The sequence below is a fragment of the Panicum virgatum genome, chromosome 7N, assembly GCF_016808335.1.
Source record: "Panicum virgatum strain AP13 chromosome 7N, P.virgatum_v5, whole genome shotgun sequence".
NCBI lineage: Eukaryota > Viridiplantae > Streptophyta > Magnoliopsida > Poales > Poaceae > Panicum > Panicum virgatum.
This window is the reverse complement of record NC_053151.1, coordinates 18,301,660-18,314,319: the sequence shown is the minus strand read 5'-3', so window position 1 is coordinate 18,314,319 and position 12,660 is coordinate 18,301,660. Positions and strand designations below refer to the sequence as shown.

Here is a 12,660-nt window from a genome sequence, read left to right as displayed (position 1 = left end):
AGCAGGAGCAAGATGCCGCGGTCCAAGGCCGCGACGTAGCCATCCAGGAACGCGACCTTGTAGTCCAAGAGCGTGACATCACAATCTAGTCTCGAGCTTGCAGAGTACTTCCGACCGCTGTTTCTCTATTGTCTCTGTATATTTTGTTGGCCATGGTGCTAACCCGACTATCTTCCACAGACGCCTGCAACGAGTTCGATGACCTGTGCCAGGAGCTTGCTCGTGTTGACGGCCAGAGGAGCAAGGCGGAGGCAACAGTGGCCTCGTTGACCATCGATGTCGCCACCCATCGTGCCACACAACAATGGCTGGAAGCTACCATCGTGCGACTCCAGAACGAGGCAACCAGTAAGCACCTTTATCAGGCAGCCCCTTTTTTGGTTCTTTCTTGGGGGATTGCATAAATGAGTGAGCCCTGTTTCCTCAGCAGCCGCAAACTCTCTGCGTCAAGAGGCAGAATCAAAGTTGCTGGAGATTAAGGAGGCGCTCGAGCTCCAAGCGATTGGCTCCGACAACCTTCACCTCACGGTGGGGCTCGTGTTGGACGCCCTCGGCGTAGAGGCTGCCGCATTTTTGGCATTTCTTAAGTCGATACCAGGTTTGCGATGACCTTGGTAACAACCTCAGAATTGTCTGTTGGCGGTCCTTAGTACAATCACTAGAAATGAGGGCGCCTAACCCATCCTAGCAACTGCACCTAAGGGGTGCCACTCTCGTGGTATAATCAATACGATTATAGATGGATCCGCAAGCGCACGGAGAGTAAGGGTATCGTCATTTATTTGTGTCCCAAAGGACGGCAGTGGCAAAGGTATTGTACTTAATATTAACCATGACATTGTGCATCAAACAATAGGCAAAACTCTAACAGGGGTAAGTCCAGGTAAAGAATAAGCAAGGGTAATGTGACACAGCACACAACCACACTCCAAGAGGAAGGAATAAAAGAGAGAAAGGACAAAAGAAAGAGACTACTCTATCCTACGTCAAGTCAGCTGGAGCTTAGGCTAGGTTAGGTGTCCTAGTGCTTCTATCCAAAGCTGGGGTTATGTTAGGACATGGTTAGGACTGCAGGTGCCAGGAAAATGGGATAGCGGGAGAAGGTCCTGCACTGGAGAACGTCCAGTTCCGTTACCTCTTTGAATGAACTCCTACACCGAACCCGAACGTCGGGGAGTACGCTAAACGCAACACCGTTGTTACGCCGGACGGACAGGGCTGTCACCATCTGCCGTCTACCCCAGTCACACCATGGAGCACGGTCATATCCGAAGGATCCCGCATACCCGAACACCACGCTCATGTATGAAGTGTCCCCAGGTCTCCCACCCTTCGGATGGACGAGTAAAACAGTAGAGCAAGTCCGAAAGCACAACGAACCTCTATCCGTACCCGGATCATCTGGCCTAACCAAGACCTTAACATAACTCATGAACGAACTAAGCATGTATTGATAAACTATCAGGATAGTAAAGCAACCATGACATATCTCTATATTATGAATAAAAGTCTGACAAGTCAGATACAAAGCCATACCGGGAGTCGAGGATTGCTCAACGACCCCGAGGATGACTTGCTCGCTAAAGAAGAACTAGCCTAGCTCCACTCCCTAGCTAAGAGAGCAAGAGAGAGGAGAGCCTTCTTGGAATGATGGAATGAGAGTGTGTGTGTTGAGGGGGGGAGAGGCCCTATTTATAGCTCTAGAGGTTGGTTCCCACCAAATGCACATATGGAAGTTGATCAGGTGCCTTGGTCGTGACTCCTCCCCGAGATGTACCTGGATGCATTGCAGGCCAGGTTCGGCCCACCCTAGGGGTCGGCCGACCCCACCTGTCAGCCAAACGAGCTGATCTTCTGCTGGATGGTATATTCTTTGATCCTTATCTTTATCCTCTGGTGTATTTTGCATGGAGGCCCCGTTTCCTCTGACATGTGGGCCCTCTTTGTAAGGGTGTGACGCCGGATGCGATATTCTATGTAGTTGTACTGCGTCTGCTGCGTGTTTTCGTCTTATTTCGCTCTTGCTCATCTAAAATGTACAAAACTCGAAAACAATTGTGGAGCGAGGTTAGTGATACAAATATGTGAGTAAGGCATATGATTTTCCTTTATTATTGAGTATAGTTGATGGGTGAAAATGGCACTTAAGCACCGTCAACAACTCCCCCAAACTAGCCCTTTGTTCGTCCCGAGCAAAGTTTTAGACTTAGGCTGTTGATCAGGAGTTGCTACAATGTTGCATTCCTGACTTATACACAAGGCACAACCGAGTGTTCTTACCTTCATTCTGAATAAGTTGGCCTTGTTCGCAACTTTTACCTTACTCCTGTGGGGCTTATAGCATCATCCTCATCTTTGGCGGTTGAGGGTCAGAACGGCCTGTAGAGTACCACTTACCACTCCTTTGTTCAACCGTCAATTCGGAGGTTTTATAAAGTTTTTGAAAAGAAATTTGTAAGTTCCTTGGGTGATCTCTCGGATCGCTCAATTGTGTTTCATTCCTCACCAAGGCCTTTTATGCGCCTTTCTTTTCCATCCTACTTCTAATGGCTCTTTTTTTTGGTGGATCTGTAGGTATAGAGGATATGAAGGCAGACTTGCTTCTCATATTTTACTAAGTCAAAGACCGGATCCAAAGGAGAAACAAGTCATAAGCCTTGATCAAGATGTGCAAGTGTGTGGATATTTTTGGTGCATGATGGATGAAAACTCCTTTATATGAATTCTCTCTCCCTTGTAATATATCTGGTATGGGCTATATTTTCTTCTTTTTTCCTTTTTTTTGACATGCCTTGTGGGCATGTGGCATATCTTCTTTGGGTATGCATCTTTTCTTCTCTTTTTTTTTGACATGACTTGAGGGCATGTGGCATACCTTCTTTGGGTATGCATCTTTTATTTCTTTTTGTATAGCCCATTCATTATGATGATAACTTTGGAGAGAGATAGACATGGCACAACATGGAGTTTTATTTGTGGGTGGACGGAGGATGTACTTACTATCTTCCAAGTGTAGAAGTATAGCATGTGAGTGGACGTGTACGTGATCTTGATCATGGGCGTATGAAATGATTCTCTCAAAGGGTCACAACAATTTGACAAAGCTCAATGAGAAAACAAGTTGCATATGTGGGAAGGCTTTTCAAACTTGTAACTCATATGGCTCTGGATGGGAATTGCATATCACCGAGTAACTTTATTTTATTTTTGTATTTTTGAAAAGTGCAGCTCCGGATATCAAGCATCACGTAGGAGAAGATCATAGCAACTCTTTTCAGCCATATCATAACCCACAACAACCTAGATTCGAATTCTGCTTTTCGCTACCCACAAGTTTCAAGCTTAAGGTTTGAAAAACTAACCACCAAACTCAAAACTTAGGAAGAGCACAAGATTGTAACTAGGCATATGAAAGGAACTAATAGAGCAACTATTCATCATCTCAATAAGAAAAAACTACACATGCTTAACATACTGGAAAGCAAGTAAATAATTTTTTTGGGTTTTCAAAGGTTTTGCCAATTTTTATTTGATTTTAGTTATGCAAATTTTTATGGATTTTCAGAATTTTGCAAATTTTTGTTTGGTTCCATGCAAGGTTTTGAAAGCGGTAAAGATAGAGTTTGATACAAGGTACCTCTCATGGGGGTCCTCCCTCAAGCTAGCTTCAGGCTCACTACTGTTGGTTGGGGTTAAACCCAGCCCAACGGTAGTAGGCCCTCCACTCTTCCTGGGTCTGCTGCTGTTGGTGCTACAGGTTGCGGTACCTCTCGCCTGTGTATCGCTGCCAGTTCTGAGTTGACTCGATGTGCTGGCCCAGCGACTCGTCGATGTTGGTGGTGCTTATGTTCAGCTCGCCCATCTGCCGAGTCAGAGTGGCAAAACCGCTGGACGAAGCTGTACGTCGCGGGGGTCCACTGGAGCTGGAGTTGGTGGACCGGTGCCCTGAGGCCAGCCATGCCCACTCTGAGGAACTGGCACTCTGCCATGACGAACCTCTGGCCTCATATTGTTGTGGTTGAGGCTAAGGTTGCTGCTGCATGAATTCCTCCCTTCTGGCCCTCCTTCTTGTAACCCTGCCAGGAAGACCAGAAACACTATGCCGGCGGCTTTCCTCTTGTGGAACAAGAGGGATGGTTAGCAAACGGCAGTTATACAAATGATACCCCGCGTTTGGGAACAGGATTTCTTTCGCATAACCGAGCGAAAAGAAAATCAAGGAGTCACCCAGGCCTTTCTTGAGCGTGTGGCCTTGAACCAAATACACCTCATCGATCATAACACGGGGCTCCTCAATGAAGGGAACGGGGTTCCCTTCTAAGATTCCCATGTTTGATGCGATGCGGGTAACCAAAGAAGTGCATTCAATAGGACCCGTCATCCGAAAATTTGTGAGCCATTGCTTAACCATTGCTTTTGCGGGGGAGATTCGGATCTTGTTGACCATGGCGTATAATATGATCAACTCATCGTTTCGCACTAGTCGTGGATCATCTCTTGGAAAGAGAGTGATAGCCACCCACTTGTGCATCAAACGAAGAGTCGGATTTTGAATGTCATTGCACCGAGGTGCAAACTTGCCATGAACAACTTGACCCAAAATCATACCCCAAAACTCATGTCGATCAAAACCGCGGCAAGATTTTGCAAGGGAAACCAGCAAGCGTGCGCTAAAACCAAGGAGGTGGCTGAAATATCTCCAATTAAAATAGCGTTCAACTCCAAAAAGTCGAAAAGAAACACCATCGTCCACCTCCCAAAGAATGCAAAGAAACTGGATGGTGAGGAGACGAGAACCATTCTACTCAATGGGCACAAAACCATCCCATCCAACCGCATGCCAAACACGAGCGAAGTCAACGTCCATACCTATTTTTTCGAGAAGGTTCAGATCGAAGGCTCTAGTATGACCAAAGCTTCGATTCTTGATCATGGCGTAGGCTTGACGCTCGCGGTCATCTCGCAAGTCAAGGTACAGTGCATCATCTTCATCTATCTCCATGTCCTTGGCTTACGGCTCTGCAGCTTGCTCCTCAACTGTTCTTCTTGTTCATCTTGCTCATAATCCATCATGGTCGGTGTCGGTGCAGGTTCGGAGGAATGACGAGAGCTTGACTCACCCCATAAACGGGACGAGCATGACCCCGTCATCTTCTTGAGAGCTCCGGAAATCTTACGTCCTACACTTCTCATACTCGCAACAAGAACGAACAAGAACGAACGAGAACAACTCGATTCGGGTTACGTTAGTGAAATGAAAATGAAACTCTTACCCAAATGTTGTTCCTCCAAGTGTGTGGACAATCTTGCAGCAAAGAAATGAGAGAGTGTGTGTTCTTGCGATCAAACTTGAGCCAAAATCCAATGGAAACCCGAGCAAGAATGTGTGAGAGGGAGTGAGAGTGAAGAGAGTGAGCATGAGAGCTCCTCACCCCTCTCTCGGCCTCTATTTAAAGAGAAATCGTCGTGTGCACCTGAGGAGAGGCAAGCCACAACGGTCAGGTAGCCATTGGAGAAGGTGGGGCCCAGGAGCCGTTGGCCATGGGTCGGCCGACCTGTGGGGTCGGCCGGCCCCAGGGTGGGCCCCCTGGTGCCCCCCTTTGGCCAGGTGATTCCTCAACGGTTATAAACTTTGAAAATATGGTGCACGGCCGAAAGTTTGCTCAAAAAGATTACCAAATTATTTTTCCCAAAGGATTTTAAAACTCAAAAAATATTTTTGTTATTTTTTGTGAAAGGGGAAAAATTGCTAGAAAAATTCCAGCTTGCAGAAAATAATTTTGAAAATTCCAAACATGCAGTGGAGAAATCAAATGAGGTGCAAAGAGAATTTGAAAAGGGTGGAGAAAGTAAATATGAGAAAATTACCAATTTACCTTTGGCACGAGCGCGTCGTTTATAGTCCGACGCGCACGACTTTTCTCCATCGTTCTTACCATTGGTCGGCTCGTCCTGGAGAACTGGACGAAGCCGAAGTCTCGACCTTCTGCCACACCTTCTTTGCTTTCTTTTTTCTTTTAGGTGTGGAAGGTCGGTGTTCTGGCTGGGCCTCCGGTCCACCCCAGAGTGTTTGCCCTTCACTGTCTTGTTGAATCATGAAGCGCTACTCTTCCTTTTTCTTGAACGTGAAAAACATATCCTCCCTTCCGACGCAGAAGCGGATTTCTCCCTTACCGACATCGATCCTTGCCTTGGCGGACCTTAGGAAAGGTCGCCCAAGCACGAGGTGGACTCCAAGGTCGCCTTCCATATCCATTACCTCAAAGTCGGTATGGATGAAGGAGTCTCACACTCGTATGAAAACGTGTTCGGATATCCCTTCGGGATACCGAATGGTCGAATCTACAAGCTGTACGAGCATAGTTGTTGGGGAAAGAGCAGGATATTCAAGTGCTTCATAGATTACCTTGGGCATTATGTTTACACTTGCCCCCAGATCGCATAGGCATCGCTCGAAGTGTTTGATGTAGATCGAGCAGCTGATCAAGGGGACCCCTGGATCCTCTTGCACCGCTGCCACCATGCCATCCCAAACATCGTTTCTTGGGGGATTGTACCTGCCTGCATGGTTATTGCGTGGTGGCCTCCGGGACGAGTTACCCCGTCTGGTGAACACCATGCTGACATTTTCTACGGGAGTCTCGGGTTTCCCCGGGATCTTCTCGCTCTCAACAGCAGGTAAAGCAGCAGCAATTTGTGCAAGCTGGGTTTCGATCATTTTATTGAAACTTAACTGATTTTAAGCATGGAAGACAAAGTTTCAAGCTTAACATTTAAACTTTCCAGGGATTTGTCATTGGCCAAAAGCTTTTTATTTATATTTTCATTGATTTTAACTTGGCCAAAAACAAGTTCTCTCAAGGGAGGTTGGTTCGAATTGAAATTCGAATTATAAGAAGGATTGTAGTTATTACCTCCCTGAAATGGTGGACGTGGCTAGTTCCACCCCTGGCCTCCTTGTTGTGGACGGTACCCATTATTATTGTTGTTGTTGAGATATGCGCAGTCTTCACGGGTTTCGGGGCAGTCGTTCCCCGAATGTCCATCATTACCACAGACTTCGCGCGTGAAGTGCGAACCCATGGTGTATACGGGAGCATGGATTTGTTGTTTGCTCCCTTCCTCCATCTTCTTGATGAGGAGGTCCAGCTTTGCGGAAATCATATCTGTCTCTTTGACGGTATGCATGCCTTTCTTGCGGGGTTGGAGTCGTTCATCTCTCTACCCCTGGTTGGAGACCATCTTCTCGACCAATTCTTTGGCTTTGTCTATGGTTAGGTCGAGAAAGGCTCCTCCAGCAGCAGCTTTAATATTGGCTGGAGGTGTCGTTCTGAGCCTGTTGTAGAAGCTTTGCAGGACGAGCCACTCATCCATGCCGTGGTGAGGATAGGCCAGGATGTATTCCTGTAGCCTCTCCCAAGCTTCTGGGATGGATTCCATCCCCGTTTGTTGGAAACTTGATATCCTCCCACGCAGGGCATTTGTTTTGCCCAGCGGGAAAAATTTTGCGAGGAACGCTTTGGAGCATTTGGCCTAGGTGTCGATGTCTTTTTCCTTATAAAACCACTGTTTCGCCTTCCCCAGGAGGGAAAAGGGAAACAGACGAAGCTTGACAACATCGGCGGCGACACCCCGTATAACAACGGTGTCGCAGAGCTCCAGAAAATTCTGCAAGTGTGCATTTGCGTCCTCATTCGGCTTGCCACAGAATGGGCTAGCCTGCACCATGTTAATGAGGCTTGATTGGAGCTCGAAGTTCACGTCCCCAACGTTTATGTTGGGGCCAGTGACCACATTGTCGGTGGAGGGGACGGAGAACTCGCGGAGAGTCTTCTCAGCCATAGCCTCAAGAACAAGTGGTGCTTCCTTAATGGGTTCCTGTGCTGGGAGGATAGAGAGAGGAGGAACGACGCGAGGTCGTGCCCTTCTCACGAGCCTCTTTGGATTGTCTGTGTAGTTTTCCAGCAGGGAGAAACCAGTCATACACTACCCCTGTCTTCTTTCAAATCAAAAAGAAAAGAAGACATAAAGTGACATTAGCCTGAAAGAGTAAAGACTATATCCTGAGTACAAAGCCTAGATTAATATCAGCACAATAACTTTGTTCACATGCCGACTTCGGCAACGGCGCCAGAAATGCTTGTTGGCATTTCTTAAGTCGATACCAGGTTTGCGATGACCTTTGTAACAACCTCAGAATTGCCTGTTGGCGGTCCTTAGTGCAATCACTAGAAATGAGGGTGCCGAACCCATCCTAGCAACTGCACCCAGTGTGTGCCACTCTCGTGGTATAATCAATACGATTACAGATGGATCCACAAGCGCACGAATATACCATTGTAACATTTTACCCGGAGAGTAAGGGTATCGTCATTTATTTGTGTCCCAAAGGATGGCAGCGGCAAAGTTATTGTACTTAACATTAACCATGACATTGTGCCTCAAGCAATAGCAAAACTCTAATAGGAGTAAGTCCAAGTAAAGAATAAGCAAGGGTAATGTGACACAGCACACAACCACACTCCAAGAGGAAGGAATAAAAGAGAGAAACGACAAAAGAAAGAGACTACTCTATCCTATGTTAAGTCAGCTGGAGCTTAGGCTAGGTTAGGTGTCCTAGTGCTTCTATCCAAAGCTGGGGTTATGTTAGGACATGGTTAGGACTGCAGGTGCCAGGAAAATGGGATAGCGGGGAGAAGGTCCCGCACTGGAGAATGTCCAGTTCCGTTACCTCTTTGCATGAACTCCTACACCGAACCCGAATGTCGGGCAGTACGCTAAACGCAACACCGCTGTTACGTCGAACGGACAGGGCTGTCACCACCTGCCGTCTACCCCAGTCACACTGTGGAGCACGGTCATATCTGAAGGATCCCGCATACTCGAGCACCACGCTCGTGTATGAAGTCCCCAGGTCTCCCACCCTTCGGATGGACGAGTAAAACACTAGAGCAAGGCCGAAAGCACAACGAACCTCTATCCATACCCGGATCATCTGGCCTAACCAAGATCTTAGTATAACTCATGAATGAACTAAGCATGGATTGATAAACTATCAAGATAGTAAAGCAACCATGACATATCTCTATATTATGAATAGAAGTCTGACAAGTCGGATACAAAGCCATACCGGGAGCCGAGGATTGCTCAATGACCCCGAGGACGACTTGCTCGCTAAAGAAGAACTAGCCTAGCTCCACTATCTAGCTAAGAGAGCAAGAGAGAGGAGAGCCTTCTTGGAATGATGGAATGAGAGTGTATGTGTTGAGGGGGGGGTAGAGGCCCTATTTAAAGCTCTAGAGGTCGGTTCCCGCCAAATGCATATATGGAAGGTGATCAGGTGCCTTGGCCGTGACTCCTCCCCGAGATGCACCTGGACGCATTGCAGGCCAGGTTCGGCCGACCCTAGGGGTTGGCCGACCCCACCTATCAGCCAAACGAGCTGACCTTCTTCTGGATGGTATATTCTTTGATCCTTATCCTTATCCTCTGGTGCATTTTGCGTGGAGGCCCTTTTCCTCTGACATGTGGGCCCTCTTTGTAAGGGTGTGATGCTGGATGAGATATTCTGCATAGTTGCACTGCGTCTGCTGCGTGTTTTCATCTTATTTCGCTCTTGCTCATCTGAAATGTACAAAACTCGAAAACAACTGTGGAGCGAGGTTAGTGATACAAATATGTGAGTAAGGCATATGATTTTCCTTTATTATTGAGTATAGTTGACGGGTGAAAATGGCACTTAAGCACCGTCAACACCGCTGCACCGGGTCAGCTCGTTAGCCAACTCATCGAGAGCGTGGATGGGGTGAAGCAAGAGGCCCAGGCCGCTCGTCAAGAGGTTGAGGCCACGCGCCAGGCGGCGAGGGATGCTGTGTACACCGGGGTGTATCATGCCTTCGCCGTCGCGCACAGCCATTATGTCAACATCGACCTGGTGGAGCTAGGCAAACGATACCCGGGGCATTATGCTGACGCTGAGCTCGATGCCTTTGAGGAGGAAGCCGCACCATTCGCCCAGAATCTGACAGATAAGATGTCGGAAGATAACAAAGATTAGTAGCCGGGTCGTCGGGGTCGGGCTGTATTTTGTTTTTATTGCAACTTCATTCTCGTGAAAACTTTGAATAGTTTGTTTAATGAATGTAATATTCGTTCGGAAGGATTTTTCACAAGGGTTTTTTTTCTTCGAGGGTTGGAGAGGTGAGCGCGAATCGGAGACCATTACAGCCGGAAACCTTTAGCCATGACCGAAATGCCGCGACCATCGAGGTGTTGGTATTTGCGCGATTCGAACTGCGATTAGGAAATGCTCTGTGGTTCAAAAGACTCGACTCACCCGACCCCCAAAGGGGGATTATCCCCGGTCGCCCCTGAGTGGTTTCCGACCCGAGCTTGTGCAAGTGTCGGGAACGACTCAAAGGGAGAAGAAAAGACTGAAAAAGAAAAAAAGACATTTTTGGAGAACAGCTTTATTCCATACAACAGTTTTTACATTAGATAAAACTAAGGGTAAAAACAACGTAGCTGTTCGATGTTCCAAGCATTGGTGAAGACTTGGCCATCGGCAGTCTGTAGCTTGTACATGCCCAGCCGGAGTACTTCTGCCATGATGTATGGGCCGTCCCATGGTGGTGGTAGCTTGTGGCGGTCTTTCGTGCTCTGCACCCGTCGGAGCACCAGGTCTCCAACGTTGAAGGCGCGTCCTCTGACACGATGGTGATGGTAGCGTCATAATGCCTGCTAGTATTTTGCCCACCGCAGCAGGGCTACGTCGCGCACTTCTTCAAGCTGGTCAAGAGCATCCTCCATGGTGGCATCCGACCCCTGTTCACTGTAGGCCTTCACCCTTGGAGAACCATATTCCAAGTCAGTGGGCAGAACGGCCTCCGCGTCATAGACCATGAAGAATGGTGTGAATCCAGTCGCCTGACTCGGGGTCGTCCTTAGGCTCCATAGGATAGCCGGGAGCTCCGCGACCCAGCGCCCAGCGAATTTTTTGAGCCTATTGTAAATTCTTAGTTTGAGTCCCTGCACGACCATGCCATTTGCCCGTTCGACCTTGCCGTTCGTGTGTGGGTGTGCGACCACTGCCCAGTCAACACAAATGTTGTGAGTGTCACAAAACTCAAGGAAATGCTTCCCCGTGAAGTTTGATCCATTGTCCGTGATGATGGAGTTCAGTACTCCAAATCGGTGGACAATGTCCTAGAAGAAAGCAGCAGCCTGCGCAGATTTCAGCGATGTAATCATTTTTGCCTCAATCCATTTCGTGAACTTGTCTACGGCGACAAGTAAGTGAGTGTAGCCCTCAGGCGCCTTCATCAAGGGACCGACCATGTCTAATCCCCATACCGAGAAGGGCCATGTGATAGGGATAGTCTGGAGCGCTTGTGCCGACGTATGCGTCTGCCGAGTGTAAACTGGCACCCTTCGCAAGTGCGCACGATTTGCTAAGCGTTGGAGACTGCCGTCGGCCAATAGAACCCTTGGCAGAACGCGTTACCGACTAGGGTTCTTGGTGCAGCGTGGTGTCCACATATTCTGCCGTGGATGTCAATCAGCAACTACCTTCCCTGCTCGACGGGGATGCATCGCTGCAGGATTCTTGTGTGACTTCGCCTGTAGAGTTCCTCTCCAATGAGGACATAAGATTTGGCCCGTCAGGCCAACCTACGTGCCTCTATCTTGTCTTCGGGGAGGACGTCGTGGAGGAGGTAATCCAAGTAGGGCCTCCTCTAGTGTTCCGCGGTATTGGGTGTTGGGTCTTCCTCTTCCTCCAATTCCAAGACCTCAGAGTCAGGTGGCCAACCTACGTGCCTCTGTCTTGTCTTCGAGGAGGACGTCATGGAGGAGGTAATCCAAGTAGGGCCTCCTCTAGTCTTCCATGGTATTGGATGTTGGGTCTTCCACTTCCTCCAATTCCAAGACCTCAGAGTCAGGTGATGGAAATTTCGATCCCCCAGCCCCCGAGCCCTCTTCGGGGGGGGGGGGGTCGGGACTGGCTAGGATCGGGCTCCGGGTCTTCGATCTGCCCGCTCTTGAATTGGGGTCAAAGACGATGGGTGCCTCAGGTGGGGCTGTGACTTTGCGGTCTGAAGTCCTTGCCTCAGGCTTCTCCCCCTCCGGGAGTCAGACAGAGGGTTTGTGCTGATCGTTGGCAAAAATGTTGTTGGGGACTGGTTGACGTCCCGATCCCATTTTTGCCAACTGATCTGCCGCCTCGTTAAAGCGTCGAGGGATGTGGACGACCTCTAACCCATCGAAGTTTTCTTCAAGCAGGCACACCACCTGGCAGTACGCCGCCATCATCGAGCTCTCGCAAGACGATTCCTTCATCACTTGGTCCACGTCAAGGCGAGAGTCCCCCTTGATCTCTAGGCGTCGGATCCCCAGCTCCGTGGCAATGCGTAAGTCATTGATGAGGGCCTCATATTCCACGACATTGTTGGATGCCGTGAAATGGAGGCGAACGACATACCTCATTCGAATGCCCTGCGGGGAAACAAAAACGAGGCCGACCCCTGCCCCCAGCCTCTGACCGACCCGTCAAAGTACATAGTCCAGTACTCTTGGTCCACGGGGGCCGGCGGCAGCTGAGTTTCTATCAACTCAACAACAAAGTCCGCAAGTGTTTTCGATTCGATGGCAGTGCGAGGAGCG

At 48.7% G+C, this 12,660-nt stretch overlaps 1 non-coding gene across 1 annotated transcript; it reads left to right on the top strand.

Annotated features, from left to right (window-relative positions):
- The first annotated feature begins 7,372 nt into the window (after positions 1-7,372).
- LOC120684129 lies at positions 7,373-7,481 on the top strand. Its single transcript, XR_005679111.1, has one exon. It is a non-coding gene; the product is annotated as a small nucleolar RNA R71 (small nucleolar RNA).
- Positions 7,482-12,660: the final 5,179 nt, after the last annotated feature.